Below are 7529 nucleotides of genomic sequence, written 5' to 3'. Positions count from 1 at the left end.
CCACAACCTTAGGGGTTGCTGTCACTCCCCCAGATTCAATGGAGACATGAACCCACTATCTAGCATAAATACTCCCTCTTGGAGTCACAAGTATCAACTTGGCTAGAGCCTCTACTAGCAACGGAGAGCATGCAAGATCATAAACAACACATATATGATAGATCAATAATCAACTTGACATAGTATTCCATATTCATCGGATCCCAACAAACACAACATGTAGCATTACAAATAGATGATCTTGATCATGATAGGCAGCTCACAAGATCTAAACATGATAGCACAAGAGGAGAAGACAACCATCTAGCTACTACTATGGACCCGTAGTCCAAGGATGAACTACTCACGCATCAGTCCGGAGGCGGGCATGGTGATGTAGAGCCCTCCGGTGATGATTCCCCTCTCCGACAGGGTGCCGGAGGCGATCTTCTGAACCCCCCGAGGTAGGGTTGACGGCGACGGCGTCTCTGGAACTATTCTCGTATCGTGGCTCTCGGTGAGAGGGTTTTTTGCGTTGGGAGGATTATATAGGCGAAGGGGCAGAGTCGGGGGACTCCCGAGGGGCCCACCCCATATGGCGGCGCGGCCAGGGGTGGGGCCGCGCCCCCCTATGGTGTGGCCGCCTCGTGGCTCCTCTTCGTCTCTCCTTCGGTCTTCTGGAACACTCCATGGAAAATAAGGCCGTGGGCTTTTGTTTCGTCCAATTCCGAGAATATCCGTAAACTAACTTTTTTGAAATTAAAAACAGCAGAAAACAGGAACTGGCACTGCGGCATCCTGTTAATAGGTTAGTCCCAGAAAATGCATAAAAACATTATAAAGTGTGAGTAAAACATGTAGGTATTGTCATAAAACAAGCATGGAACATAAGAAATTATAGATACGTTGGAGACGTATCAAGCATCCCCAAGCTTAGTTCCTACTCGCCCACGAGTAGGTAAACGATAAAAAGAATAATTTCTGAAGTGACATGCTACCAACATAATCTTGATCAACACTATTGTAAAGCATATGAGATGAATGAAGTGACCCAAAGCAACGGTCTATAGTTTGCTAACAAAAAGATAATGACTAAACAACTGAATCATATAGCAAAAACTTTTCATGAATAGTACTTTCAAGACAAGCATCAAAAAGTCTTGCATAAGAGTTAACTCATAAAGCAATAGATTCTTAATAAGAGGTTTTGAAGCAACACAAAGGAAGATTTAAGTTTCAGCAATTGCTTTCAACTTTCAAAATGTATATCTCATGGATAATTGTCAACACAAAGTAATATAATAAGTGCAATAAGTAAACATGTAAGAATCAGTGCACACAGTTGACACAAGTGTTTGCTTCTAAGATAGAAAGAAGTAGGTCAACTGACTCAACATAAAGTAAAAGAAAGGCCCTTCGCAGAGGAAAGCAGGGATTACTCATGTGCTAGAGCTTTTTATTTTGAAAACATGGAAACAATTATGTCAACGGTAGTAATAATTCATATGGGTTATGTATAAAACTTCCTATAAGTTGCAAGCCTCATGCATCGAATACTAATAGTGCCCGCACCATGTCCTAATTAGCTCGGATTTCCATGGATTATCATCGCATTACATATGTTTCAACCAAGTGTCACAAAGGGGTACCTCTATGCCACCTGTACAAAGGTCCAAGGAGATAAATCGCATTTCATTTCTCGATTTTGATAGATCTCAACTTGAGGACATCTATACCGGGACAACATAGAAAACAGATAATGGACTCCTCTTTTATGCTTTAAACATTCAACAACAGATAATATTCTCATAAGAGATTTGAGGATTAATGTCCAAACTGAAACTTCCACCATGATACATGGCTTTGGTTGGTTGCCCAATGTTCTTCTCTAACAATAAGCATACTCAAACCATTTCAAATCATGGAAAATCTCCCTTACTTCAGACAAGACGAACATGCATAGCAACTCACATGATATTCAACAAAGGTGTGACAGGTTGCTGGCATCCCCAGATAATATGGTTGCCGCTCAACAAGCAACTTATAAGAACTAAGATACATAAGCGACATATCCTTACCACAATAGTTTTTAGGCTACTTTCCCATGAGCTATGTATTGCAAAAACAGAGAATGAATTTTTGAAAGGTTTTAAAGGTAGCACACAAGCAATTTACTTGGAATGGCAGAAAAATACCACATAGTAGGTAGTTATGGTGGACACAAATGGCATAGGTTTTGGCACAAGGTTTTGGATGCACGAAAAGCATTCCCTCTCAGTACAAGGCTTTGGCTAGCAAGGTTGTTTGAAGCAAACACAAGTATAAACCGGTACAGCAAAACTTACATACACTACAAGAAAAGTTGCCATGGCCGACGAAGTTGAAGTCGCGCTGTGGTTGCTGGTGTACCATGGCCGACGATTTTTGGTCCCTCCGTGGTGCATGTCAAAACTTTTTTTTTTCTCGTTTTTGAGGCCACCTAGCCCGACGAAAGCGGCCAAAACGTCGCGTATGGTGGCCCGGGACGTGGTGCATCTCGAAATCTCGGGTTCGCCAGCCGAGTCAACGCAAATCCGCACCGCCGAGGGATGTAGGGCCCAGATGGCAGCCTCTCTGGCATTGTTTTTTTTCTCGATCGCGCCATCTCGTTCAACGTTCTCCGATCGAGCCGTTTATGATGCAGGACCATGGGTCCCGCATGTCATCCTCTATGAACCAAAATTCTTTCTATCCTTGGATTTTTTTTGACCCCCTGATTTCTGGCTACTTCCTTTTTCTTTTGATCCCTTGCCACCTTGGAAACGTTGAGACCGCTGCTGCTAAATGGGACCCGCATGTCATCCTCTATGTGCAATCAACTTTCTTTTCTTGGAGTTTTTTTTGGCACCTCAAATTTGGTCACTTGCCTTTTTCTTTCGATCCCCTGCCGCCTCTCAAACGGTGATACCGCTGCTGCTAACTGGGACCCGCATGTCATCCTCTATGTACTATAAAACTTTCTTTTCTTGAATTATTTTTGGCACCTCATATTTGGTCACCTACCTTTTTCTTTCGATCCCCTGCCGCCTCTCAAACGGTGATACCGCTGCTGCTAAATGGGACCCGCATGTCATCCTCTATGTACTATAAAACTTTCTTTTCTTGAATTATTTTTGGCTCAGCATATTTTTTCACTTGCGTTTTTGTTTCGATCCTCGCCGCCTCTCAAACGGTGATACCGCTGCTGCTAAATGGGACCCGCATGTCATCCTCTATGTACTATAAAACTTTCTTTTCTTGAATTATTTTTGGCTCCTGATATTTTTTCACTTGCCTTTTTCTTTCGATCTCATGCCACGTTTGAAACGTTGAGGAACCTGTAGGCTCATGGGACCCGCATGTCATCCTCTATGTACTATAAAAGTTCATTTTCCTGGGTTTTTTTCACCCTCTGATTTTTGGCAATTTCTTTTTTCTTTTGATCCCCTGCCGCCTCTCAAACGGTGATACCGGTGCTGCTAAATGGGACCTGCATGTCATCCTCTATGTACTATAAAACTTTCTTTTCTTGAATTATTTTTGGCTCCTCATATTTGGTCACTTGCCTTTTTCTTTCGATCTCATGCCACGTTTGAAACGTTGAGGAACCCTGTGGCTCATGGGACCCGCATGTCATCCTCTATGTGCTATAAAAGTTTATTTTCTTTATTTTTTTCACCCTCTGATTTTTGGCTATTTCCTTTTTCTTTTGATCCCTGCCGCCTTGGAAACGTTGGGTAAGCTGCTGACTCATGGGACCCGCATGTCATCCTCTCAGTACTATCAACTTTCTTTTCTTTTGATCTCAAGCCGCATTTGAAACGTTGAGACCGCTGCTGCTAAATGGGACCCGCATGTCATCCTCTACGTACAATAAAGTTTCTTTTCTTGGATTATCTTTGGCTCCTGATATTTTGTCACTTGCCTTTTTCTTTCGATCTCATGCCGCCTTTGAAACGTTGAGTAAGCAGCTGGCTCATGGGTCCCGCATGTCATCCTCTACGAACAATAAAAGTTTCCTTTCTTGGAGTTATTTTTTACCCCTAATTTCTGGCTATTTGCCTTTTTCTTTTGATCTCCTGCCCCCTCTGAAACGATGAGGACGCTGTTGGCAGGTCGGTCCCACATGTCATCCTCTATGAACAATAAAAGTTTCCTTTGATGGATTTATTTTGAACCCCTAATTAATTTCTGGATATTTCCCCTGCCGCCTTGGAATTGTTGAGGATGCTGCTGCCTCGTGGGTCCCGCATGTCATCCTCTCAGAACGGTAAATGTTTATTTTCTTGGATTTTGTTGACCAAACGATTTTTGGCTTATTTTTTCTTTCGATCACGTGCAGCCTTTAAAATGTTGAGGACGCTGCTGGCTCACGGGTCCCACATGTCAACCTCTATGAACAATAAACGCTGAGGATGCTGCTGCCTCATGGGTCCCGCATGTCATCCTCTCAGAACGAAAATGTTTCTTTTCTTGGACTTTTTACCAACAGATTTATGGTTTATTTTTTCTTTCCATCCCCTGCCGCCTTTAAAACGTTGACGACGTTGTTGGCTCATGGGTCCCCGATGTCAGCCTCCCCGTACAAGAAACATATGATATCTTGATTATTTTGCAGACAATAAACAATGTATTGCGCTCTGAACTATTTCAAATGGATAATTAAATCTTTATTTTTACATAAACAAACTTATATGTTGAATCTCCTTGTTTTTTTGTCTTTGCGAAGCATAGGACTTTCCTGTTTTTTTAGAAAATTCGGAACTTTCCTGTTTTGGAGTGGGCTGAAATTGTACGAGTCAAAAGGCCAAGCAGGATAGTTCAAAGGCCCAGATGTCCAGATGCAGCCCAATTGAAATCTTTCTTCTTGGATTTTTTTCACCCCCTGATTTCTGGCTACTTCATTTTTCTTTTGGTTCTGTGCCGCCTTGGAAACGTTGAGACCGCTGCTGCAAAATGGGACCCGCATGTCATCCTCTACGTACAACAAAATTTCTTTTCTTGGATTATTTTTGGCTCCTGATATTTGGTCACTTGCCTTTTTTTTCGATCCCGTGCAGCCTCTCAAACGGTGATACCGCTGCTGCTAATTGGGACCCGCATGTCATCCTCTATGTACAATCAAGTTTCTTTTCTTGAATTATTTTTGGCTCCTGATATTTGGTCACTTGCCTTTTTCTTTCGATCTCATGCCACGTTTGAAACATTGAGGAACCTGCTGGCTCATGGGACCCGCATGTCATCCTCTATGTACTATAAAAGTTCATTTTCTTTGTTTTTTTTCACCCTCTGATTTTTGGCTATTTCCTTTTTCTTTTGATCCCCTGCCGCCTTGGAAACGTTGAGTAAGCTGCTAGCTCATGGGACCCGCATGTCATCCTCTATGTCCATCAACTTTATTTTCTTGGATTTTTTGACCCCCTAATTTCTGGCTACTTTCTTTTTCTTTTGATCTCAAGCCGCATTTGAAACGTTGGGACCGCTGCTGCAAAATGGGACCCGCATGTCATCCTCTATGTAAATAAAGTTTCTTTTCTTGGATTATCTTGGGCTCCTGATATTTTGTCACTTGCCTTTTTCTTTCGATCTCATGCCGCCTTTGAAACGTTAAGTAAGCTGCTGGCTCATGGGTCCCGCATGTCATCCTCTACGAACAATAAAAGTTTCCTTTCTTGGAGTTATTTTTTACCCCTAATTTCTGGCTATTTGCCTTTTTCTTTTGATATCCTGCCCCCTTTGAAACGATGAGGACGCTGTTGGCAGGTCGGTCCCACATGTCATCCTCTATGAACAATAAAACATTCCTTTGATGGATTTATTTTGAACCCCTAATTAATTTCTGGCTATTTCCTTTTTTTTCTTTGATCCCCTGCCGCCTTGGAAACGTTGAGGATGCTGCTGCCTCATCGGTCCCGCATGTCATCCTCTCAGAACGATAAATGTTTTCTTTTCTTGGATTTTTTACCAACTGATATTTGGTTTATTTTTATTTTCGATCCCCTGCCGCCTTTGAAACGTTGACGACGCCTTGGCTCATGGGTCCCCGATGTCACCCTCCCGTACAAGAAACATGTGATATCTTGATTATTTTGCAGACAATAAACAGTGTATTTCGCTCTGAGCTATTGCAAACGGATAAATTAAATCTTTATTTTTACAACTTATATCTTGAATCTCCTTGTTTTTTGTTTTGGCGAAGCATAGGACTTTCCTGTTTTTTTTTTTTGAGAAAAATCCGAACTTTCATGTTCTGGAGTGGGCTGAAATTGTACGAGTCAAAAGGCCCAGAAGGATAGTTCGAAGGCCCAGATGTCCAGATGCAGCCCAATTGAAATCTTTCTCTTCTTGGATTTTTTTCACCCCCTGATTTCTGGCTACTTCATTTTTCTTTTGGTCCTGTGCCGCCTTGGAAACGTTGAGACCGCTGCTGCAAAATGGGACCCGCATGTCATCCTCTATGTACAATAAAGTTTCTTTTCTTGGATTATTTTTGGCTCCTGATATTTGGTCACTTGCCTTTTTCTTTCGATCTCATGCCACGTTTGAAACGTTGAGGAATCTGCTGACTCATGGGACCCGCATGTCATCCTCTATGTATAATAAAAGTTTGATTTCTTGGATTTTTTTCACCCTCTGACTTTTGGCTATTTCCTTTTTCTTTTGATCCCCTGCCGCCTTTGAAACGTTTAGTAAGCTGCTGGCTCATAGGTCCCACATGTCAGCCTGTATGAACGATAAAGCTTTCCTTTCTTGGAGTTTTTTTTACCCCCTAATTTCTGGCTACATTCATTTTCTTTTGATCTCAAGCCGCATTTGAAACGTTGGGACCACTGCCGCACAATGGGACCCGCATGTCATCCTCTATGTACAATCAAGTTTCTTTTCTTGGATTATTTTTGGCTCCTGATATTTGGTCACTTGCCTTTTTCTTTCGATCTCATGCCACGTTTGAAACGTTGAGGAACCTGCTGGCTCATGGGACCCGCATGTCATCCTCTATGTACTACAAAAGTTTATTTTCTAGGGGTTTTTTTTTCACTCTCTGATTTTTGGCTATTTCCTTTTTCTTTTGATCCCCTGCCGCCTTGGAAACGTTGAGTAAGCTGCTAACTCGTGGGACCCGCATGTCATCCTCTATGTACAATCAATTTTCTTTTCTTGGAGTTTTTTTTACCCCCTAATTTCTGGCTACTTTTTTTTTTCTTTTGATCTCAAGCCGCATTTGAAACGTTGGGACAGCATGTCATCCTCTATGTACAATAAAAGTTTCTTTTCTTGGATTATTTTTCACCCTCTGATTTTTGGTCACTTGCCTTTTTCTTTCGATCTCATGCCGCCCTTGAAAACGTTGAGGAACCCGCTGGCCCATGGGACCCGCATGTCATCCTCTATGTACTACAAAAGTTTCTTTTCTTGGATTTTTTCACCCTCTCGGTCTTTGGCTATTTCCATTTTCTTTTGATCCCCCTGCCGCCTTGGAAACGTTGAGTAAGTCACGATCGATGGGACCCGCATGTCATCCTCTATGTACA

Source organism: Lolium perenne, chromosome 3, assembly GCF_019359855.2.
Source record: "Lolium perenne isolate Kyuss_39 chromosome 3, Kyuss_2.0, whole genome shotgun sequence".
In the NCBI taxonomy this organism is placed as follows: domain Eukaryota; kingdom Viridiplantae; phylum Streptophyta; class Magnoliopsida; order Poales; family Poaceae; genus Lolium; species Lolium perenne.
The sequence above is the reverse complement of the archived record's forward strand: the minus strand, read 5'-3'. Positions refer to the sequence as shown.